The sequence below is a fragment of the Manis javanica genome, chromosome 3 (genome assembly GCF_040802235.1).
Source record: "Manis javanica isolate MJ-LG chromosome 3, MJ_LKY, whole genome shotgun sequence".
Taxonomy (NCBI): domain Eukaryota; kingdom Metazoa; phylum Chordata; class Mammalia; order Pholidota; family Manidae; genus Manis; species Manis javanica.
Window position 1 is genome coordinate 49,904,786 of NC_133158.1, and position 25,916 is coordinate 49,930,701.

Here is a 25,916-nt window from a genome sequence, read left to right on the forward strand (position 1 = left end):
GTCACACAGCCAAAAGAGTGAAGCAATCATCTGGAAAACAAAATTGTTTTTGTCTGAATGTGCCACTGGAGGCACTCTGAAAAACACAGTCTTCAGGTGATTATGGGACCTGGTCAAAGCCAGGCTCTCGCTTGAATTATCTGCATAATCACCTTAGTTCTCCAACTTGTCCATGCAGATGCAACCTATTGCCAGCTCACCTAAGTGAGCACATTCCAAGTCAGGCAAACATAGTAATGATGCCAATTTAATACAGGAAGAACTAGGCTCTACTGAGCATCTGGCTGCGCCAGTGGCCTGGGGTTTAGGGATTTGTGTTTAAGGACTTCCTTTGGCAATGATTTTGATGAATGTTTTTATTGCTAGTTGTCCACAATAATCCCAGAAGGTTTAATTCTCACCTTGAGGATCATCTTGGTCCCCAAACCAAGCTTGTCATCTTGAATGTCCTTCTCCTTGCTGAGAGATCCCCTGTCCCTTCACTGCTGGGGGTGTCCACAGCAGGCCCGTCCTGAGGTCAACCATCTGGGCTGGACTGACCAAACTGGACATCACTTTGCAAAGTCAGCGCACATCCTCTGGGACACCCTTCCTTTCCCTGCCTTTGGCTGGCCAGGCAGTTAGCCCCCTGGGGCATCCAGAGCATCGGGGCACATCTCCACCCTTACCAAAGCCACAGTCAGGATCCCAGCAGGGAGCAAGTGGCATGGCAAGATGGGGTCATTCAAAGAGGGGATAGTTACAAAGCTGTGGGCCGGCTGAGCAGAACCCCAGGGCTGGAGCAGGGACCAGGGGCCAGCAGCACTGGGGCCATCGTGGTCCCTCCATTCACTGGTCAGATTGGGGAAGGAGAAGCCCCAGAACATGGAACGTGAGGGTCACACAGAGCAGGCCCCCTGCAAGTAGCTGCGCAAAGTCACTTCACAGCAAGAGGCCAAGGCAGTCAGACCATGGTGCCATGCTACTGCCTCTGCCCTCGTGTTGGGCACCCAGTTAGCTGAACCCAAACAGAAGGCAGTGTGTCCACAACCCCATCCACGAACCCACACAGGTCAGGCCTTCCAGCAGAACAGGGGAGAGAAGGGGAGAGAGAAGGCATAGGATGGATATGGCAGGATAAAGAGAAGATAGTACATAAACATAGATGTCAAAACTCAATTACAAAAAGGATCCCAGCTTGGAAGTTCAGAACAGAATTTCGTTGGCTGTTGTAACCATGTCCTATATCCCAACACGAGTCAGTTGGTATAGAACCTAGAATCTGCGGCCTGACTAGGCTGAAATGATAACTTTGACTTTAGGTCTAATGAGTTATCACGACCCTATGAAGACATATACTGTCTTGTATAACCACAGTAATTATAGAAATGAATAAAAATAAAAATAAGTGGAAAGATACTAAAGAAAATGAATAAGTCCACTATACAAATACTTTTATCATTGTTTTAAATGCACTTGTAACAAAGTATCATTATCATTGTGATAACATTCAAACAATTTTATGTAAAAGCAACCTTCATAGTAGGCTTGTGATTTTAATCAGACGACTAGGAAAATTTGATTAAAGAAGTTTATAATCAATGTTTAAATAGCAGGGAAATTTTAAATTGGTAAGTTCCTAAGTTTTATGTTATTGGTTGGGTATGAGATTAATAAATTGTGCATTGGACTAAGCACATGTACTACTGAGTGTTGTTCTTTAGGCTCAAAGCCCTTGGATACTCACAAAGTCATTCTCATGTTACTCTGGACCTAGTAACACAAGGCCCAACACAAGCCCCATCATGCCTGTGAACCTTTCATTGTTTCCTCTGCGGACTTCTCCTCTCCTAATCCTTTAGCTGCCAGACCCTCTTTTGGGTCTCGCTGTATAATGTAGTTCCGGCCCTCTTGAAATTTGGGGCATACACACCTCGACTCCCAACCACACTGCCAACTCTTTGGGAGACAAACCTTCTCCTGAACCAGTGATTGTTTTTCCCATTCTCCATTTCTCCAAGCCCAGTGCTCGAAACATATTAGGTACTCAATACATGCTTGTTATCTGGTTGTTTTTATCATGCATGGAATGATTCTATTACACCAGATATTCCGAGAAACAAAATCAGAGTTTTTGTCGAGGAAGGAGGAATAGAGAACCTAGATATGGCCAGCTTGAGTATTTAGCAATGGGAATGTTTTAAGTTACGGAATAACTTAAAAATACTTTCTCAATTCTAGAATGACCTCTGTACCCTGTCCCCTCTTCACCATCAGTTCATACACAAATACCCTTCCAGCACTGTGGATTTTCTAGGTTCTGCAGTTCTCTAGGGGCAGAGGACACAACGTCTTCTTTTGAGGAGGCTCAACCCTTGTTAACAGAATTCACCTATGAAGAAACTGTCTGACGAGTACCTGCCATGTGCCCAGCACTGTGCTCGGTCCTGGGAGTGCAGTAGTGGGCAGGGCTGAGTCCCTGCGCCCTCAGAAGGTCTTGGTCTGCTGGATGGCTCGTAAAACAACAGAGCAAGCTGTACGTGCTCAGTAAGATGGGAGTGACAGTAGGAGCTCTAGGACCTGGGAAGGAGATTGAGGGACAAAGTAGTCAGGCAGGGTGGCAGCACAGACCTCAAGCGAGTCAAGGGGGTGGAGGTGGGGGATGGACTTGCTCTGCTGGGTGACCAATAATGAGAGAGGTAGAAATTGATTTCTGTTTCGGCCCTGTTCCATGTGAGGCACCATCACATCGTGGGTACCCGAGAGCAGAACTACACAGAGGTGGCTCCAGCAGGCCAGCACTGAGGGACAGCCTCAGGAAGTCCAGGGGGTCAGTGGCCTGTGAAGGGTGGAGAGGAGACCCATGGGGAGCACCATAACAGTGTGGCGCGTTGTAAGTCGTGTTTTATGTTCCAGACATTCCTTTCTGCTCACCAGCTACTTCTATTCTATAAATTGGGGCATTCCAAAGTTTGGATTTTTAAATCTGATTTGGCCAAAGGGTTTGGAGGTATGTGATGGTAGGGGTGGGGCAGGGAGTGGGAACAGGAATGACAGAAATGCCCAAGAGTCACTGGGACTCCATGAGCGAGGTTTTGCTCCTCTTGAGGAAAAACTACTCATGAGGATTCCTGGAAGTGGACAAGCCTAACAGAGCACCTCCACGCCAAGCATGAGCCCTGGGGAAGCAAAAGCTGGGGTCATATCACCAGGCAGATGGCCCAGTCACATGTCACCATTTCCCTGCACGCACCTCAGTGCTGAGAGTAGCTGGGTGTTTCCCACGTGCAGCACAGGAGTAAAGAGAGAACCAGCTCTGACAAGAGCTGAGGGGTCCCCAGGAGGACACTGTGGTGACACACACTGCTGAGGACGGGGACCTGAATAACAGAAGCCTGGGGGTGTGCCAGTGTGCATACAAGGTAACGAGGGGCAATCAGCTGCCAGCCCCTGCCCCCACCCACACCAACTCCCAGAATCCCAGGGAACAGGAGATCAGGGTGGGGGCAGGGCTGGCGATGACCCTGAGTTCGTGGACATTTCAGTGTCAGTTTCTACTGTCTCGCACAATAAGAGCTTGAAACAGAATATAAAATCGGTCATTTTAAAAGCTAAAATAAATGAACATCTCTGAGTTCATGGTCTGAGATTTTTGCCACACATTTAAGACCAAAAGGAAAAGTACAGACCATGAAATGGACATATGAAGGCAGGACAAAAACCAAGAGCAAGAGGGACGAGAGTCACCGAAGTTGGGGGGAAGGAGACCCACAGACTGGGGGCGTGCGGGGTGGGGCGCAGCACCAACGCCTGAAGAGCCAGGCCGAGCCACGGTTTCCATAGGTACAAGAAATGAGGCACTGGGCTTTCAAGGGGCAGAGGCTGAACGTACAGTGCGTCTCCTGATTTTACCAGCTGCCCCTGTCTGCAGCACCTCGTGCAACTTGAACTTGAGGAGACACTGGCGCATGCACTCTTCGGGGAGGCCCCCACTCTCCAGTGGGAAGACAGCCGCTCCTGCTTGCAGGCCACTCCGCCCCTCTTTGGGCCTGGTACAAGGCTCACTGTCAGCAAGTTTGACCGGACTGAGAATATATAGTGAAAATCAAACATGAAGAGGTTTTAAGACCCCAGAGAACTTCCAGTCAACAGGACCCACCCCCCACAACCAGGAGGAGGCGCTGCCCAAAAGCAGGGCTCTAAAATGGAAGGTGCCAGGGGAGTCAGGCAAGCTTGGGGAAATCGTGGATCCCCCACTCTGACCGGAACGGGTCATTGTGCTGCAGGCCAGTGACTACACTCAAGACCAGTGTCAGTAAGACACCCACTGATTATGTGTATAACTTGGGCAAATCACTTTTCTGGGTCTCCCTTTCCTCCTCTGTAAAGGAGGCAGTTGCCTTCTCAGAGGCTTCTGCTCCTCCAGCCCTTTTCAGGGCTTCATCATTGCCTATTGGTGTATTATTGTTAAACCCAAAATATCACAAGTGTTCATCTGCCAAACCATAAGGACACGTTTCCTAGCTGGTGTGTGCTGGTGAACAAGCACCCTGCACACTGTTGATGAGAATGTAATTCTAGAGGACAGTTTGGCAGGAAGTATTAAAGCCTTGACAAAACTGTACCTTTTACTCGGTGATCCCATTTCTAGATGTTTCTCCAGGTAACAATCATGGACACGTGAAAAGATACATAGGCAAAGATGGGTGTTCGTTGCTATGTCATAGATAACAGGAGAAAACTGGAAACAACCTAAATGTCAAACAATAAGAGATGATCACCAAAATTATGATACATTCATACAACAGAATACCATATATAAAATTATACTGTAGATGAATATTAGTGACACAGGGAAATGTGTATATTATGATGCAGGACAGCGATTCCAATTAGATTTGATCTTTGGGACATTATTTGTTCCATTTATAAGAATAAGGAGTAAAGGAGAAGGATATGTCAAAAGACTTACAATGTTATTTTCTAGATGTGAGAGTAGAGGTCATTTTAATTTTCTTCTTTGTGCTTCTTTGTGTTTTCTGAGTTTTCTGCAGTGACTATGAACTGTGTTTATAATGATGTTTTTAAATTTATATTTTTATGTTTTTAAGTTATATATTTTTATAGAGGGCATTTTGTACCCAGCCTCTGTTCATATTCTGATACTAATTAATCTCTCAGAAATATGTCACTAAATACTTTAACGACAAAGAGTCTTTTTCCCTGCCCAGCTCTGAACCTTTTGGAGTGTGATTTTAATGGATGTTGGGGAAATTTAGATGGGTTTTTGGTCAGTGGTTGGAATGTTTTTGTGTGGAAAGGTGAGAGTAGCTGGAGGTAGGTGCTTGAAGAACAGAGTGGAAAGAGTCCAGTGGTAACTTGCTCTCTTTTTCTTCCCCCTCTGTAAGGTAAACAGCCCACAGACAAGTTCAGCATAAAAATTTGCCAGCTCCACAAACAAAGACCAGAGTGGATGTCTGTCCACAAGGATTATGTAGCCACAGATGTCTTTGCAGGCAAAATTAAAAAGCACTGCCTCTACCTGCCAGCCATGGAAGGAGCTCCCCTCTCTAGCAGCTTGTCAGCTTTCCTAGCTTCCGAGGACATGCGGTGTTTACTCCACTGCTTTCTGTTGGTTACTGGCAAATCAGCAAGGCCAGTCCCGACTCAAGGGGAGAGGAATTAGACCCCGTCCCTTGTGGCAGCATGGCAGGGCCACAGCACGGAGGTGTATGCAGGATGTGCCGTGTTTTACATCTGTCTCGGGCAAGGCCTTCTGGCAGGAAAGAGTTGATATCTGTCGAGACATGACTATATTGGCCTGGCATTACCAGATCTTCTCATTTTTTCAGGCATGGCCTGCAAAAATCTTAATTTTATCTGAAATCTCTTGCATTTTTTAACGTTGGCAACAAATTCCAAGCATATTAAGAACAGTTCAAAGCCACTGCCCAGTGTCATTTCTTCCATAACGTTTCCCCCACCTCCTTATGAGAGTGCCTGCCCCTTCAGTAAATGGTAGCACTCTTATTTATTTACCATGAGAAAAAACAAGTTTCCAAGCTTTGGTATGGAATGGGGGAAAACGTGAGACACAGAGCCTCAGAAAGGGACGATGCCAATAGGGAGAGGAAGATGAAGATGATGGTCCTGGAAAGGAAACCAGGGCAAGACCGGGGTTCTAGAGGGGGAACCATGACAAGATGGGCGGAGGTCATCCTGGCGAGAGAGAAGCCGGTCCTCTCTTCTGAAGGGAAGGAGGAGAGGAGGGGGAGAGAATGTGGGCTGGTTCGTCCGTGTGAGACAGCACTTCTGAGTGCGGGTTATGCACCAGGCTGGCTTGGGCACTCTTCTAGGACTGGGGGCATCAGCGAGCCCAGCCAGCATTCTCTGGGGCCCTTTCCTCTCAGTGGGCTGCCCTGTCTTCTTTGTGGGGCCCAGGCATGTGCTGAGAATGAGATGGGAGGTGGTGAGGGCCCCAAGGCCCAGGGGAGCCCCAGGGCAGGATGCACACCGTGGGCAGCACCCTGGGAGGTTTCTGGAACTGGCCCACAGCTCTGCAGGGATTTCCAGGCATGGCCTTGCAAACAGGCACCCAGAAGCAGGGTCCTTCTGACACTTAAGAGCAGGGACAGAGGAACACTCAACTGATCTTGGGTTGCAGATGGGGCAGAGGAAGGCCAATGGAGTGAGTTTGAGTGGCCTTTAAACAGTGTGGCTCCTGGAGAGGCCAGTGGAGCCCAGGGTGGGAGAAGAGGCTCGGGGGGCACAGTCTGGGGGAACAGCTATGTCTGAATGCAGAGGCCATGCCCAGCCGCCAGTCCTGCCATGGGCTAGCATTCTGCCTATACCCCTGGCTGGCTGAATGACAGGTCCCCTACTAGTGAGATGATGTGGACCTGGACTGCTAAGAAAAGAACTCCACAAATAGCCAAATTGCACCTTAAGAAAATGGTACAGAATTGATGATGCCAACCAACTCTTCCTTAAACAGAGTAATAAAAGATGTGACTTTTGTAGTTACTCCAGTTATTAAGGATCTGAAGGAAAATTAACAGCTGCAACTCAACTGGGTAGCATATATTCCTGAATATTCCATAGCCATGTAACAACCAAGGGCTTTATTGAAACTCCTGTTGTTGTTTTTTTAAGATCTGAGCTGTAAGAACTAGGATGTAACAGAACAAGCAAAGATTCACAGGGAAGATTCTGGAATCCATCAGTGAGTAAAAAAAGGCTCAACATATACTAAAACCCAAAAGCAAAAGAACAATGTTTCTGAGCTTACAGATAATGGATGATCAAATCAGCTCTCTATTGGCTACCTTATGTAAGAGTCGTCAGGAAACTTGAAGTTTTCTGTGAAATGAGGCATACCTTCCCAAATTTCATTTCCAAACTTAAATTTAAACCTGGAATATAATTAAATTCCTCACTTACCATGCTATGCATCTGTTGGAAGAAAATTTGAAACAAATTTTCTATTGTACAGCAAAATCAATGCCAATTCATCCTGATGTTTCTAATCAACATATCTTATTACTTTCCAAACAAACCCCTCTGTCCTTCTCCTTAGTGTCTCCTTCTGGCTTGCAATTTATATACATGGAAGTCATTTGAGGCAGGAGATCGTTCATCTATTACTAAGCAATTCTTCGGGTCTTCAAGACCCCTTGCCATTTTAAAACACAGAGCTCTGTCTCTTGGGCTCTAATAGGTCATAAAATATTTTAAAGAAAAGGTTACATTCTTAATTAGGAAGTAAACATAGAGCCATACAGTTTCCTAATTTGGACTTTGAGAAAACAAACCATCCTCTTAGGGCCACCACTGTTCCCTGCTAAAATAATTTCCACAAATGCTGGAAGACTAAAATATTTGATTCCTGCTCAGAAACACCATCCAATAATTTGACATTGGCACACTCCCACCTGGGCCTTCAGCACGAGGCTGCCTCTTACCCAGCCCTGACATTACCCCTCTCTTGATCCCTTTGGGGCTGTTTAAAATATATGGGCATATTTTCAGCTTGAAAATATTAAAAACACTTCCAATACGTTTTTACAATTATTGAGGTTAGAGTTTTGAAGCTAACTTCTCAAGTGGGCGTCAGACCAGGAGATTCTTGAGAAACCAACCAGTCCTCATGCACCTGAAATGCTGGGGGCAGAGTTGGAGCTGATACTAAAGTTTAGGTCCATAGCAGTCCCACGCCAAAACCATCCTGTTTACCTTCATCTCTCCCTTCGTCGCAATGGTCTAAGTTCAAGGGGTAACAGTGCAAGGGCTAAGGAGTCAGGAAGTGTCCACTGCTCTGAGCAATTATGTAGCTGGATCAAAAGGCAGCAGAAAGACTCAGAAAATCATTCACGTGGAGTTAGTATATTGCATACTAGTGAACTGGGTCAGCATCTGTTTTCCTCTGGCGATAGGGGACTCGGGTGGTAAGAACTGGTAATATACCTTCCTGATACCATTTTCCCAGGTCTGAGTGGAGAAATGTAATTTTGTGGTCTCGCGGGCCATTCCACACCACTGCTTCGTGGCAAACAGAGAAGCGTTCCCCTGCAGCACTCGTGTTCGTATCCCACTGGACTGAGTTTCCACAACCACACGGGAAAGCCCCGCAAACTCGTGAGATGCTCACGGCCCTTAGGTTTTCATGTCATCTGCGGTCGTTCTCCACTGTATCTCCAAAAACGGCAAGGGGTGTTGTGAAGTCCCTCAACCGAAACTGAGTTTAATTCACGCTAGTCAAAAACAAATAACCAGACAGCCATTGGGTGGTCGGTGAGGAGAGGTTGTGAATGAACTGTTTGCCCTTGTAGGTGGTCAACCCAAATTTAGGTTGATTTAGGAAATGTAGGGAACTACCATCTGAAGATTGATTGGGGGGACATTAGGATTTACTTGGGATGTATCAAGGTTGGAAAATGGATTGACAGCAGAAAGACGGCAGATGGGATCTGGGAAGGAGGACAGGAAGGCTGTGTGCTGGAAGCCGCAACAGGAACGGCTCTGCAGTTACACGGCAACAGGTGGAGACAGGCAGTGAGCTTTAGTAAGAGAACACCCCCCAAAGATGAGGCCGTGGGGAAGGGGGGCTGCGAGGAGAGTGTTAAAGGGCACTGACACCACCCTCTCCTAATTCAGGCCACCCAAAGACCTTGGAAAAGGAGCAAAGCTTGGTCAGTCCCCCCAAAACGTGGAACAATTAAGCCATCTCTTCCCCATTCCTTTCCTTTTTATTTTCTTCTGCATTCAAAGATGGTTGGAAGTGATTTCTAAAGGGAAGTTTTAAGAAGCTCTTTAATGCATTAAACGTAATTTCAGTAAAATCTAATGTGAAATAAAGCCATTTTATCAAAGAAGACAAAGACAACACAATTACCGACACTTGGCTTGGTTTGGAGTCTGATGGGTGAGTCTGTGGGCAAGTGGATGTCCCACCAGGACATACCCATAAGGCAGGGCAGTTGCTGCCTATTCTGATTGGTTGATGCAGTCATTAAATATTTTTGTTCTTGCTATTGATGTCTTCACAATCTCTTTGACAGTGATGAGGCTGAAAACAAACAAAATAAACTGAAGGACATTTGAGTTCCAGACATTGAGTTGGAATCCCTATTCCACTATTAACAGGGGGAACTTGAGCTTCACTTTCCTCTCGTTCCCCTTCCTCTTATCCACAGTGACACATAACATCTCAGGTAACTCCAACAACGTCGGCCAATAACCCCTCAGTTGGAGTGCCAGTACCCTCTCTTGTCCAGTGGTCACTTTCTAAGCGCTGAATAAGTAACCAACCAATAAACATCAATCTCATGGAGGTGTCTCCAGAGGCCTTTAGCCTTAAGATAAACTTTCCTGCATCAGCATTTGGGTCCCTTTATCAGTCTACATTGGCACTGACATTGCCAAGGCATTGCTACTCTCATGAAATATACAATGACCTTAACAAGGAGATAATGTATCTTCCTCTTGTGGCTGTTGTGGTATCAGTTCTAAACCAGGCATCCAGTTCCCCTTTGTGCCTTTCAAGTCTAATAAGGATTGCTCATCAATTATTACTACCCGCTGGAGTAAGGGGACTCCTTGGTCTCCAAGTCCAGAGAAACAGTCCCTTCCTAAGATGGGCCAAGCTCTGTGTTGGTAGGTGAGTTTATTCCATAAAAGCAAAGAAAATTTTTAAAGTTCAATCCCCTAGCCCACTAGTATTTTAAGTTGATTTCCCCATGTGATACTCACATGTTTGCATTTGTGTAAAAAGCCCTTTATATTTAGATATAAACACTTACAACTTCAAGATAGCTGTTTTCACATTTTGAAGAATATTCCTGTGAAAGATGCACTTAATTTAACCTTTGTTGCTCCAGAAACTAAAAATAGGACTAACTGGTGGAGTCTATAAGAACAGATTTCTTCTAAAAGATAAGGAGGAATTTCCCTTAGTAGTTGGAGCTGCTGCAAATGAAACTACTTGCTGTAGGATAGTGCAGCTGGTAACTGGCACTTAAAGAAGACACCCGTAACACTGGACTTCCAGGGACTGGAGGCCATTCATGGGGGAAGTGAAGAGGGGGCTTGGCACCCAATAATTACTACAGTTCCTTCCAACTCAGAAGCCAGTGGCGCTCCCAACCTTGAGGAGTCCATTTATGCTAGCAGGAAGTTTGGCCCACTCTCTGTAACACAGCAAAATTCAATACAATACTCTCCTTCACCTCTCCTTCATTGGCTCAAGTCTGCTTTCATTTCCCTTACAGAGTTTTATAGTTTATGATTTTATTTGTATACAAACTAGGTTTTATGTCTGATTTGGTGTCTACTTTCTGACATTGAAAGTTATAGGAAAATAAAGGAATAATTTAAACTTCCATATTCCCACAATTTAGAATTAAAGAATGTTAACATTTTTTGTCATATCTGCTTCTTGTCAACTTCAAGGAAGAAAAGAAGAAAGGATGGGATGGAGGGAAGAGAGGGAAGAAGGGATGAGTCAAGGAGAGATATTAGTTCTTGTCCCCTAAACTACCAACCCCTCAACCATTCCTCTCCACCTCCTCCAGAAACTAAAATGACTATGTATCATTCCATTTCTGTAAAACATTTTTTCTAGCTACATATGCATCTATTAAAACACACATACACATACATGGTTTTCCTTTAAAAATATATAAGTATACTGTGTGTATGTATCCCATCCATCTGCATCTGGCTTTTTCACACTTTACCTTATGTTTTTAACATCTATTAATGCTCATAAGTATCAATTATTTTTAATTGCTGTATGATATTTCATCATGGGAGAATACCAAATTTTATTTATTTATTCTTGTATTGAGGGATGTTTCAGCCATTTCCTTTTTTTCCTATCACAAGCAATGCTGTGACAGACACCACTGTGTACAGGATGCTTATGAAACTATGCAGAGGTGGTCTAGTGTATATCCTAAAGCATCATTTTTAGGACATGGGGTAAGCACATTTTCCTGGAGGCCACCAAATTCTGTCCAAGATGCCTTTAACCAATTCAAATTTCCAGCAACAATTCATCATTTCCCCTACAAACTTGCCAACAATCGAAATAGCCTGACTACTTACTTTGATGAATACAATGAGTGGCAAATGGTCTCTGTTCTTTTTATTTGCCCTTCCTGAGTTTGAACATTTTTTTGGTTTTTGCTTATTAACTGGCCATTCACAATTCTTCTTTGGACCATAAATTTTTTCCGTACTTTTATTTTTCTTATTATATGTTTTGTATACTAATTCCTAATCTATTAAATACATCTCCCCATCTGTTTTTTAATCTTTTGCCAACAGAATTTTATACATTCTTCTGTACAGAATTTTAAAATTTGAAGTGATTGACTATATCTATCTTTTTCTTTGTTCAGATTTTATAAATTTTCTTTTTAAAGGTTTTCTTTATTCAAAGGTCATGTAGATATTGTCTTTTGTTCAATAGTTTTTTCAATCTGATGTATGTATAAAGTATATGGTGTGAGGTAGGGATCCAGTTGTACTTACACTGCCCTCTCCTGACACTTGGTGATTTTTCAAGGGTTATTCCTGCCTCTCCAGAGCTGGTCTGTCCTTATCTTAGTTTAATAGTTCCTGCAACACATTTCCTTATGGGCTAGAAGGTGACAAAATGATACAGTTATAGTTGATTCACACTATAGTGTACTTCGAGTTATAGAGAATAATCTTGGCATGTCACTACCATAGCATGCACAATATTACCTGCTTGGCTGGCACAGACCCACTCTCACATGTACCTACTATAGATGTTATAGGCTGCAATATATCTCTCCCAAATTCATGTATTGAAGCCCTAACCCCCAGAATCTGGAGATATGACTAGAAATGTGGCCTTTAAGAGGGCAATTAAGTTAAAATTAACTTTGAGGTAATTTTAGAGTGGGTTCTAATCCAATCTGACTGATGTCCTTATAAGAAGAGGAAATTTGGACACAAGGAGACACCAGGGATGGGCATGCACGGAGAAAAGACCATGTGAGGACACCGCAGGAAGACAGCCAGCTGCAAGCCAAGGAGAGGGACCTCAGGAGAAGCCAGACCCACTGACAGCCTGCTCTTGGACTTCCAGCATCTAGAACTATGAGAAATAAGTTCCTGTTGTTTAAGCCACCTAGTCTGTGATATTTTGTTTTGGCAGTCCTAGAAATCTAACAGAGTGGGATAATCTCCAACAAATATGGATGAAGATGCTTATAGTCAGATCAGATAAACCTCTCAATGTGGATGTTTCACTTAGCGTAGTGAGAAATACGTGTACAATTCATACTCTAGGCTCATTCACCCATACAAAGGAAGGAAGCCAGGGAAACTGTGGAGGGCCTTATGGAGCCATTAATTTATTTGTCATAAGTCAGTCCTTTTTCAAGCTGGTAGGCTGATCTGACCCATCACAATAGGTTGTATTAGTTTTGTACTGCTGCTGAAACAAATGAGCACAAACATAGTGGCTTAAAAAAAATATTATCCTTACAGTTCTGGGGGGTCAGGAATCCTAAAATAGGGGTGTTGGCAATGCTGTACTCCTTCGGAAGGCTACAGAAGAGAACTCTTTCCTTACCTTTTCTAGCTTCTAGAGGGCACCTGGGCTCCCTGGCTTGTAGCCCCCTCCTCTCTCCCAAAGTGCAGTGCTCCAGTATTTGCTTCTGTCCTCACATCTTTTCAGACCCTGACCTTCCTGCATCCTTTGTAATATACTGGGCTGGATAATCCAGGATAATCTCCTCATCTCAAAATCCTACATTTAATCACATCTGCACAGACTGTTTTGCCATGTGAGGTAACAGACCCACAGGTTCAAGGGATTAGGAGGTGAACATCTTTGGGGGCCATCATTCTGCCTACCACAGTTGCAAAACAGTGCAGTAAAATAACTTTAAAAGGAAATCATTCTATTAGGTTCCAAAGTAGAGGATTTTAAAAGACTGAAAGTAATGAAAGCCACCCTGCTTCTTAACTTAACAGAAGAGCCTTTAAATTAATTTTTTTAACAGTTCTATTAATGCCAGAAGTTTCTCAAAAGAGTTTTTAAGTCCTCGTTAAACTTAAAAGGTGTTGTTTTGGTTAATTTTTTGTTTGGTTTTAGCCCTCTGCCGAACTTTTTTTCCACAGTAAATTGGATTCCATCTGCCAACGTGCAAAGGGGCCTGTTTCCACTTAGGAGACCTCTCCCATGTGCAGCCTAGAGGCAGAAGTGTCCTGGACTACTGAAAACGCCATCCTACTGCCGAGTTCTCCAGGCAGCTTATGCAACACAGGGAGTCAGGCTCCAAGTCAGAAGGGCAAAGAGAAACAGGCGCTCCTCTGGCCCAACGTGATTCACTTCCTTCACTGCTGCTGTCTTTGACCCTCTCAGGCAGCTGCAGGCAGCACATTCTTGCCCCCAAAGACCTCCAGTGCCACATGGGGGAAGTAAGTGTCATCCACTGACAGCACTAAATTACAACCTGCCTAGAGCAAGGAAGACACGCGGGTATGAACGCTGCCTGCAGGCAGATGGAGAGGAACACACGTGTGCACTTGCCAGAACCCATCCTGGGAGTTTCAGATACAGACAGAGCCCCACCACTCGCAGCTGAGTGATGGAGGAGGGAGGGCTGATTGTTCTGGAAGGCTGTTGCGTTCCCAGGGGAACATGTGTTGGAACAATGACCTCCGGAGGCTATCGACTGAACATGTTTATTGGCAGTTTCTGCTCGTATTCCAGAATGGAAAGCTGCTTTCATCATCTATCTGAGTATATCTATGAGACATGAACTCTGAATGTGCACACATATGCAACTGTGCATGTGTGGGCCTGGCATGTGTGCATCACTGATGCCTGTCAGTCTGTCTGCACCTGTGTTTGCTCTTGTATATGCTATTGCATGTCTGTGCAAGTACTGCTTTTACTGTGAATCAACAGAGGCGAGAGGTGGGTTCTTGCAACTGCCCTTCTAGCCTCTCCTGGCTCACTTTGTGCTCCCAGGGGCACAGGCTTCTGCCCAACACATCAGCCTACCAGAAAGCCCCCCCTACAATTCTTGGGAAGGCAGAAGATGCCAGACAGCCTGAAGTCCTCTCTAATTCCCCTGCCATCCATCTACAGAGGCTTGCAGGGGAAGCTCCTCATCTCACTGCACATTCCCCAAGCCTGAGATGCCATTGCCCAGGCCTCCCTTCCATGGCCTAAGATCACTTCCCCAGCCAGGGAGGGACATGCAGAGGAGCAGGCACTTAGGCCTAGGCTCTGTGTGTGACATCAGATGGTTGTTTTTCTTGGAGGGTAACAGCTGCTCTGAAGAACAACTGAAGTATGAACTCATGACAGTCTCTTTTTAATTTTTTTGAGTTAATAAATTTTAGTTTTTAGAGCAGTTTTAGGTTCACAGTACAATTGAGCAGAAAGTTCAGAGAATTCCCATATACCCGCTGTCCCTACTCCTTCCCCAACTCATAGCATCCCCCACTATCAACATCTTGCTCCAGACTGGCACATGTACGATGATGAACTGCCATCAATACAACGTTATCATCCAGACTCCATAGTTTACATTAGCAGTCACTCCTGGTCTTGCAACTTCTATGGGTTTTGACAAATGTATAATGACATGTACCCACCATGTGTCACTGCCCTTAAAATCCTGTATCCCACCTATTTATCACCAGGACAGCCCCTTACCGCAAGCCCTGGTATCCCCTGACCATTTACTATCTCCATAGTTTCACCTTCTCCAGAATGTCACATAGTTGGAAACACACAGTATGTAGCCTTTTCAGATTGGTGTCTTCCACTTAATAATATGCATTTAAGGTTCCTACATATCTTTTCATAGCTTGATAGCTCACTTATTTTTATTGCTGAATAATATTCCATTGTCTGGATGTACCACAGTTTATTTATCCACTCACCTACTGAAGGACACCTTGATTGTTTCCAGGTTCTGGCAATTATGAATAAAGCCACTATAAACATTTGGGTGCAGGCTTTTGTGTGGACATCAGTTTTCAGATCCTTTGCGTAAACACCAAGGAGCTTGACTGCTCATTTGTAAGGTAAGAGTATGTTTATTTTTATAAGAAACTTCCAAAGTGTGCAGACTCTTTAAATTCAGCATTCCTGCTTAACTTTATTTTTCACAAAGCCCTTTATTAATGTGCAGTAGGCACTTGAAATCCTCATGGGATGGCACTCTTGATTCTTCCAGAATTCCCCAACTCAAGAATGTGGAAAATTTGTACAGGCTCCTGGCGTCTTCCCGAATCACATCTCCACTGGGAGTTCAGTGTTTCCTGTGCATCTAGGCACACCACAATCTAACTGCCCCTTCATCTTTCACAGAACTTCTAGCTTAACTTGGTGATCATTTTCACACACAAAAAAATTCCTTGTCGTTTTATAATTTCAAAATACTTTGCAGTGTAAGTCAGGAAGAGGAGACCAACACACTGCCCTGGGATGGGGATGCTGGTGCTAGGCTAGGCACACTCATGCAGCCAAATGGCTTGTTACCAACACAGACCCCATGGCATAAGTGGTTCCTATTTGTGCCTTAGCAAATTTCAAATTGCAACTTGATGTGGCCTTCTGAATCACACAGGGAAACTCAAAACTTCAAATGATAGGCCCACAAATTCCATACAGTACCTTTTTTAAAAAGTCCTATAAAAAAGCTTCATATTATCTGGTCTAATCTGATAAACATTTCATTATCCTGTCTCAAATTGCACAGTAGCATAATGACACTATAGCACTAAGAATGCTGAGAACAATGTAAAATCACCAATCCATTCATTTTAAAAAAATTTATTGAGTCCTGGTTCTGTTGGCTTCTCCATTTGGAGATGAGGAAGTGGAAACAGGAAGTAGTTACCTGCTGGAGTCCCTGGCAATATTGATGTCACTACTGCTAAATGGGCCACTTAAAATTGCTGGAGATGATACTAATTAAAATAGTTACTTTAAAGCACAACTGAATTGGCATCAGAACAAGGGATTTCTAAGAGATCAGAAACCTTGAGAAAGCGTGAATCCAGAAAGGAGAGCTAATTCTGGAGGCAGCAGTTGTCTGTGGGGCCTGGGCCGGTTCTTGGTGGTCCAACCCAGGTTTTAATGGGTCACGCAGGCATTAGGGATACAGGATGAAGACATGACTGGGGAAGCCTTCCCATAAAGCCAAGACTACTGAAGGACAACACCCCAAAGACCTGAACCAGAGAAAAAAAGAACTGCTCCTTAAAGGGCCCAAAAAAGGACTTTCCTGGCTCTGGGAAGAGCAAGAAAGAAAAACATCCCCTGAGAATTTCTAATAGGAAGCCAAAATTCATACTACTTGAGTAGCTCTAAAGCCAGCAATCTAAAGTGATACCAGGTTGGGACTATTCCCAGGCATCTGACAGAAACAAATGCAATACCTCAAAGAATTATCACAGATAAACTTTGAAGGATTCTGAGCTCAGGATCCAAATTTACCAAAACTCATTTAAAAATGAGCCACAGAAATGAAAAATTAAGGGACATCATAAACCACAGAATCAGACCTGCAAAGATTACAGGTATTGGAAATAACAATACAGAATATGAAGCCAGTTTTTGTAAAGATACTTAAAGAAATAAATGAGGGATTGAATATATGATAAAGATATAAGAGCTATTAAAATACATCAGGCAGATTTGGTAAGGAGCCAAAAAGTACTGCTACAAATCAAAAACAGAGAAACAGAAGTAGGAAATATAAAAGTTACTAAGAGGCATGGAGGATAAAGGGAGGAGGATAAAGGGGAGAGATGTAACATATTATCAGATCAGAGTTTCATGAATAGGTAATAGAAACCATATGGAAGGGGCAATATTTGAAAAGATAATAACCATGAATTTTACAGAACCAATAAAAGATATCAATTACCAGATTCAGAAAACCCAAAGAACACCAAATTAGATCAATGAAAAAAAATCCTCACTTAGATACACAGGTAGTGAAACTGTGCAACAAGGGTCAGCAAACGATGGCCATGGTCCAAATCCTACCTGCTACCTAAATAACATTTTATGAGAACATGGCCGCCCTATTTGTTTACACATTGTTATGGCTGCTTTTGTGCAACAATGGCAGAGTTGAGAGTTGCAAGAGAGACTGCATGGCCCACAAAAGTAGGAATATTTAGTATAGGACCCTTCCCTGAAAACAACGGCCTACCCCTGTGGCAGAACATCAAAGCAAAGAGAAGCTATTAAGTGATTATTCACATTTATGGTGAATTAGCAGCACAGCTAGGACTTTATCTCAGATCTCTTAACCAGTTGTTCTCCAAGCTGGTCCCAGGACAAAGGACCAGCAGCACTTACATCACCTGGGAACTTGTTAAAAATGTAACTTCTGGAGACCCACAGGTCCAGATGCATGCCAAAGCTTAAGAACCACGGCTCTTGACTAAGGTACTAAACCAGGGGTTCTCAACCCTGGCTGTACATTAGAATCGCCATGGAGTTTGTAAAAAAAAAAAAAAAATACCACTGCCTGGCCACACCCCCAAGGACACCCACATAATAGGTCTGCAATGGGGCCTGGGCATTGGCAGTGTTTTAAGCTCCCCCAGTGAGTCCAGTCTTCCTCCAGGTGAGATCCACTGGGTTCCACATTGCTGCCTTCCTTGCTTTATCACTGGTGAAGTGAACATAAGAGAAAATCTGACAAACTCCAGAACTTTGCCAGTATTGTATATGGTATTCTTGATGATCAGACCACATAAGAACAAGGGGTCCTTGGGGCTCAGGGGAGACTGTTTTGCTGACTTACTGGAACCACCCAAATGAGCCAACACGAAGTGTTCCTTACCCTTCCTTTCACCCCCTCCATCTCTCTCCTGGAAGAGGAGCTACCCAGGTATCCACGAGTGAAATGGCCAAATGTCAAGCCATTAAATGGATGGTGAGGCAAGCTCTGGGAACAATTCAAAACGATTCTGGGATAAGGAGGCTTTGTGTGATGACCAACTGAGCTGACAAGGGAAGAAGGAACCGAGACGTGATGAGTTAAGAATCCTCGGTTCAGAGACATTCCTTTGGTGTAGGTACAAGGGATGGAGGTAAGTGGGTGACAGGTGCTCATGCGAAAGTTCTTCTAGGTGTGGGGGCTAGAAGAGGAAGGCTGAATCTTCTCTACTCACCCTGGTGACACTGGCCTCTGCTGAGAATCATGAACCCTGGGCATGGTGTCTCCTGAAAACCTGCCCCACCTGCACCCATTCCTTTTAGTGTCTCAGCAAGGGTAGCCCTCCTGGCAGGCAAGGCCACAGCCTGAGGCCCAGGTGACATCAAATCACCATCGTTTTCTTAGTTTTTTAGGTGAAAGGGGCTATTTGCATCAAGTGCTTCTTTGACTGAGGATAGTAAAATTTAGGTAAGGGCTGAGCACACTGCCTCTCAAACTGAAAATGTGTACATGAACCACCAGGGAATCTTGTTAACCTGCTGATTCTGCTTCAGTAGATCTGGGTGGAGCCTGAGATTCTGCATTTCTGATAATGTCCCAGGTTAAGCTGATGCTGTTGGTCCTCAGACCATATTTTGAGTAGCAAGAGTCTAAAGTATGCTCCCAGGGCCAGGACCTCCTGGAAAGTCCTTCTCCACACAGTCTATAGACTTCCTGCAGCCTCTAGCTGCTGGCAACAAGGACACACAACAGTGGACAACAAGATGAACTCAAGATCAGCTCTCTCTAGTTTTCCCCAGTATATAGATTGACTGATGCTCTCAAGCCTGGCAAAATTCCAGTTGCATAAAAAGGAATGCTGGTTTATCAAGTTTTTCACCAGAAATTTCAAAATAGCAAATGTTGAACACCATGAAAACAAGGGGTTTTTATAATAAGCCACAATATGGCCACAGCAATTTACATCTTCATGGTTTATAGGCAAGATGTCTTCAACTTGAGTTGAGGGAGAAGTAAAATCAACAGCTGGGGTTGTTTCACCACTCACCAAGATACTTATGCACTTAAAAAACTGATGCTGGAAACCACATTCTCATCTACTCTGAGTTTCCACCCATTCCCTTGGACTGTATCTGGTGGACATTATTGTAATGCTACTGTGAGTATTTGTTTAAAGCTCACCACACATTTATGGGGACCAGATTTGGTTCCCCATGGAAATCTTGCATGAGGCAATTGAGAAAAATAATAGTCGTGAGCAAGGCTTGGGCAGAAAAGGGAATAATAGGGTTGGAGAAAACCAGACCTGGAAGATAGGCAGCCCCTCAGGGTCAGAGGATGCCACAACAGGAGTCAAATTCAGGTCCAGGAGGCCAGGGAAACTGAGTCCAGAAAGCTGAACTGAAACTGAATCTTGCTGACCAAGGCAGAGCTCAGGACAGCTGCAAGAGGTACTGGGCCATGTAGGGTGACCACTCACTAGGTCAGGATTGGGAAATGATCAATGTGGGGAACAGGATGAAGACAGGGTGTTAGGTAGGAAAGGAGCTTCCTTGCATCAGCGCTATGCCCCCACCCATGACCAGAGGTTCTGACTTAATTGGTCTGGGGAGGGTCCTTGGCACTGGTATTTTTTTAACATTTTCTGGGTAATAACAGGGCTCAATCAGGGCAGAATAAGAGGAATGTGGGAAGGGAACTAGATAGCCATTTCTGTACTTGTTACCCTCTCTCTGTTTCTTTGCTTTTTATAGAATGGCCATCCTATGAATGTGTAGTGTTTGACAGTCTTTGATTTTATTCATACTATCTCTTTAAATAATAATAACTGTTGGGTTTATTTATTATTTTTCCACTAAATTACTTTAAATGCTCATTTTTAAAGAAGCCTTTTACTTACTTAACAATGCCTAATCATTATATACAAAGCACTGTTCTCCAAGCAAGAGGCACAAAGTGACAGGAGATGACAGGAGTGGGGAGAAGAAATGTTCAGAGCCCACTCAGGGATGTGTGTTCTCACCTGCCTACGGCTGGTCACACCCCATCCACAATGTCACCCTCTCTTTTGAAGGTGGATGTCTCCCCTGAGGAATGAGCTCCTTGGTAATAAGCCACAGGAAATGGGCACCATCAGAAATGTTGTCAATCCAGAGCAGAACTGGAGTGAAAAAGCGAGGATTAACAATGACCATCACCCCAGATTAAGATCTTCAACAAGACATCACTTTGGAAGACCTCCAGGCTGCAAACCACTGGCTTTTCCCTGGCAACAACTCTCGCGTGATGTATTTGTTTTTTCTGAGACCACCAAACCCAGGTGGAAATATTCACAAATTTCCTCTTCTACCAGGTGCTTCCTAACCTTAGTCAAAATATGGCAGCGGATCCACAACAACCTTGCAGGCACCACACCTGCGCACACCATTCTGGGGACCATGGGTCCACCTGAGTTTTCTCTACGGACCAGGGATACCCAAGTTGACTCCTAAATCATCCCAAGTGAACTAAGTCAGCCAAAGACAAATGAGTACCATATAATATCTACAATTTGCAGAAACAGATTGTAGAATGGTGGTCACCAGGGTTGGTGGGTGGGGAAACGGGGGTATGTCGGTCAAAGTGTACAAACTTACATTTAAAAGATAACTAAGTTCTGGAGATCTAACATACATCATGGTGAGTGCAGTTAATAGTGCTGTTTTATACAGTTGAAAGTAGTTAAGAGAGTAAATCTTAAATGTTCTCACCATGAAAAATGCAATGGTACCTATGTGACTTGATGGAAGGTTAACGCTAGTAAACATTTACAATATACAAGTGTATCAAACCAACCCACTGTACACCTTAAACTTACACAATGTTGTATGTCAGTTATATCTCAATAAAGCCAGAAATAAATGTTTCAGTTAAAAAAATGTAAGGTGTATATTTAAAATATCAGGAAACGCTCTTGAGAGTCCTCCTACTGCTATGTTCAATCTCACTGAGTATTATTTGCTATAATTCTGTCCCAGTGGTGCATCTGGCTCGCCCCTTTACATTTTTGTGTGCATCTTCTGACTTTTGAGTCAAATGGATAAAAATTTTTATGTTTTTTAATTAGTGTAATTAAAATATATTAGGGTTAAACATGGAATTTTTAATGCTTTGTATGGTTTGCTTAAAATTTTTCATTTTCAACAGTTGGGGAAGTAAGTATCAGTATTCCTGTTTTGATTGACAACCTAAGATCAGGGAATTAAATAGCTCACCAAGGTCACAGATCTAGTCCATAGAAGAGTTGCAGTTCAACCAAAGTTAATTTGGCTATTTATACATTAAGTGAGTTTTTCTCCACTTTGTTTGGAATGAAACCTTTTTTTTTACAAAATATTTCATTAATCTATTTTCTTTTATATTGAGGTTCTATTTGTTTTGTTAGCAACTGTTCTTCATTTTTCCTTTACAAAAAGAAAAAAGCTTCCTTGGGGAGCTGGAACAAAGACTCCTGAATCTACCTCTTTACCCATGGTTGGCAGAATGATGGTTCTCTGAAGTTGTTCACATCCTGATACCAAAATTTATAAAAATGTGACCTATGTGGTCAAAGGGACTTTGCAATGTGATTATGTTAAGGATCTTGAGATGGGAAGGTTCTTCAGGATAATGTGGGTGGACCCAACTCGGATACATGGGCCCTTCTAGGAGGGAGGCAGAGAGATCTGGGTGAGAGAGAGAGACGTAAGGACAGAAGTGGGGCAGGAGTGCTGTGCTGTGAAGGTGGAGGAGGGGGCCGCAAGCCAAGGAACGCAGGTGGCCTCGAGGATCTCGGAAAGGGAAGGGAGCAGGTTCACCCCTAGAGCCTCCGGAAGGAGCCCCGCCTCCCCAATACTTTGGCTTTAGCTCTTTGAAAATGATTTCAGATTTCTGAACTCCAGAACAGTCAGGCAATACATTTGTGTTGTTTTAAGCTACTAAATTTGTGATAATATGTTACAGCAGCAATTGTAAATTACTATGCCCCCCACCCCGAAACACACACATACACATCCTGCCTCTATTTCTTACCCACTATGACATTTTGCTCTGTGAGCTAGCCAGCTTCCATTCCACCCCAGGAAAGTGTTGCTTTTAGGTGCATAATCAGCTTACTTTTCCCCTGTATTTTTTTCCCGGTGTCCTAGATTCTAAAAGCAACAGTCTTGTTGCTTTGGGTTGAAGCCACACAGAGGGAATAAGATATTTTCTGGAATTCCTGGCTTTGGGTTGTACTTGGTGGATCAGGCCAAGTTGTGGGGGGTCCCAACACTAACACATACTTTGGGGAGATCTCGCGCCTCTACTTTCACTGCTCCAAGATACACCACCCACACTGGCTGGCTGAATTGTACTTTAGTGTTTGTGCAAAGTTCTGGAATGCATAACTGTTCCAGCCACAGAGGTAGCCAGGAAACTTCCACATCTTTCCATTCCCTGCCCCTATTCCACACTTCCTTTTCATTCATTCATTCACTCATTCATTCAACTGATACTAATGTAATAATTCTCAGGACCAGACGCTGTGCTAGGCTGTGGGGATAAAACACTGAGCAGACACAGTTTCTGTCTCTGTAGAGCAGGCAGTGGACAATAAAAATGTGGTCTGTGCATCCTACTAGAGACATGGGTTCACAGAGGAGGACAATCGACTCTGCTGAGAGCTGCTTGGAGTTGGTGTCAGGGACAGCTTCAGAGAGGGCAGGGCCCTTTAGCTAGGTCTTGAGGGTCAGTAAGATTTAACAGACAGGAGGGAAGGACCTGCAGTGTTGGAGGCAGGGAATAAATGTGGCTGCAGAGGCCGGATATCACGGAGTGGTGTTCTGGCTCAGTGGAAAGGAGTGCAGTGTGGCCCCAGGGAAGGGGATAAGGGCAGTGGAAAAGAGAAGGTGGAGGTGGGGTGGGGGCACAGTCCTTCAGAATCTAACAGGAATGTCAGGGCAGAGTTGGTGAAGCTTACTTCCCTGCACATCTGAATTGCAAAACCATGACCCACTGATTGGATGGTGAAGGGGTCTAGGGGCACCTCATCACTGAGACTATCTGTTGGCTGATTTAGTTAATTTAAGTATTGTATGTGGGATAGTTTTAGGATTGTTGTACAGTTAAAGAGGAAAGATGGGGTAGCATAGTGTTTAGACCATGGGCTTTGGAGTTGCACAAATGTGGGCTATGACTTCCCAGCCGTATGACTTTGGGCCATTTAGACAACTCAGCATGAATTTCCCTCAGTGACATTCAAAGGCTGAAGTGATGGTTACATTAAATAATGTACGTAAAGTGCTCAGCCCATTAACTAGAACACAATCAATACTCATAAATCACAGTTGTTTATTATCAGGGCCCTTTATGTCAATTTAGTGTGTCACTTATTTTCTACCAGATGAAGATAAGAGGAAGCTGTCAACACCTTCAAGATGGGATTTTAATAAGCTTGAGGAAAATGACAAAAGAGCCAGGAAATACAAATCTTTAGATGATAAGATTCAGGTTGAAAGCAGATGGGATTAACTGAACTGTTAGAAGCTCCTTAATTAATTACGGCAAAGTCTCAAGATTCTAGAATGACAGACCTGTCTCCAGTTCCTGTCAGGGACACCAAGAACACATGGCAGAGTTGAGTCATTTTCTGAAAGAACCTTAACTGAGGAAAGTGGGGGAAAAGAAGAGGGAAGACTGTTGTTCAGCATTTCGGCCTGTCCTGCTCAGTCATTGGTGGAGCCCGGGCGCTACATTCTTTGAGGGCAGGACAGAGTCTCCGGTGTCTTTGTACCTACGGCGTGCCTGCCACATGTGGGGAAACAATAGATGTTGAATAAATGAAGGAGACATAACTACTTCTTCTTACCAACTTAGCTGTCAATTCAAGCATTACTCAAATTTTAATTAAGCACATAAGCCAGTGAGGGGCTTTTTAAAAAATGACAATTGCCTGTCTCTGGTTTAAGCCCATCTCTAATTCAAATTCCTCAAATTGCTCAAAAGCTTTGTTACGACTCATGACGCTACCATCACCTGGTGACTTACGCTAAGAAGACCTGCGGTCACGTGCTTGGAGGAGTTTTAACTGAATTAAGCATCGTCTTTCACCTCCCATAGAACGCGGACAGATAATGAAAGACATCTTCAATTAATTTAAAGGTATCTTTACTGAGAGAGAAGTGATTAATATACTTCATTATTATTTTTGCAAATCTTAGCTTTATATTTCATGAAGCAAAAAAAGCCTGATTTTAGAGATGTGGTTTTACTGGCTGTCATGGCTAAAAAAAGTTTCTGCCCAAATATGAGAGAACCAAATGGAAGATGTGCATGTCTGTTTGTACTTACTGGGTCAGGACGCACAGTGTTCAATCCTTTATACCAACCATGACAAAGGTTTTCTTGAAATTGTACTGGTAAGTTTCCTTTTGCCTAATTTAACAGAATTTTCTTGCAACCTAGTCAGACGGCATTGACTTTTTAATATTTTTAAAGAATAGGTTAAAAATTCACTACAATCCTTCCTCTGAAAGACTTTTTTGAAGAGGTTTAAAAAAAGGTTCGCATTTTTAAAAAATGTGCAGATGTGAGTTTTTATACGTAACACATCACTTTCAACAGAATAATACATTGTAGTGGAATATTTCCAAACATCTGTTTTCAAATGCTTTCTCCATAACATGATTTACTCTTGAGAGTCAGTAACTTTCTTACTCCATGTTAAAAGATCATCTATCGCTTTACAGATTATGTTTATTTATTACTTCAAAACTATCTGCCAGCTAGCAGACCACTGACAGTCACATGCTGCAGACGCTGTCTTTGAATTTGCAACACTAATCTTACAGGAAAAGCAACTGAATGCCTCCTTTCAAAGGTGGATGTATACTTTTCAATATCTTACAAAAGATAATCAATAAACCTCTGTGTGATACAAAATACATTCACGATGACTTGCCTTTCCATTACAAAAGGAAAAGTCATATATTTTGGAGTTTTTTTGTGTTTGTTTTATGACTATATTTTGTTTTGAAAGTTAGCCTCATCAATGTCATTCTCGAAAACTATGTTCCCTCCAATGACAATTTCTTCCTAATAGAGCTTGCCTGTGAAGGGAATAGTAAGCGAAAATCACCTTTGGATTTAATCTTTGTAGGGTATCCAGGGCTTCCTTTTAAATTCTGGTCAAGTTGGCTGCCACAGCAAGAGTTACACTAATACTGCTTTCTCATAAAACGTTGCTCTTATTACAGAAGTCACTTAGCATTAAAAAGAGCTTCTCCAGTCCACTTTTCTTTTAGAGGTTCACAGAGAAAGTAGTCCTGGACGTATTCCATTACGGAGGACAATTAGCAAATTCCATAGGCTGAGACATGTTAGAAAAATCTGGATTTCAATCCAACTGTACAGTAAACCTCCCACGCTAACTAATTTCTCCTAGTACTTATTGGTCCAAATGCTCAGTGATGTTTTCAAGACATC

At 43.4% G+C, this 25,916-nt stretch overlaps 1 protein-coding gene across 2 annotated transcripts in view; it reads right to left on the minus strand.

Moving 5' to 3' along the window:
- KCNE2 (potassium voltage-gated channel subfamily E regulatory subunit 2) overlaps positions 1-25,916 on the minus strand; it is a 180,395-nt gene that overhangs the window by 39,778 nt on the left and 114,701 nt on the right. Inside the window, exon 1 of one of the 2 annotated variants that reach the window (XM_073231398.1) lies at positions 4,605-4,731. The exons of the other annotated variant lie outside the window; for it this stretch is intronic. The gene's annotated coding sequence lies outside the window, so the exon portion shown is untranslated. Of the gene's footprint in view, positions 1-4,604; positions 4,732-25,916 lie in introns of those variants that run through there. 2 annotated transcript variants of the gene reach the window in all.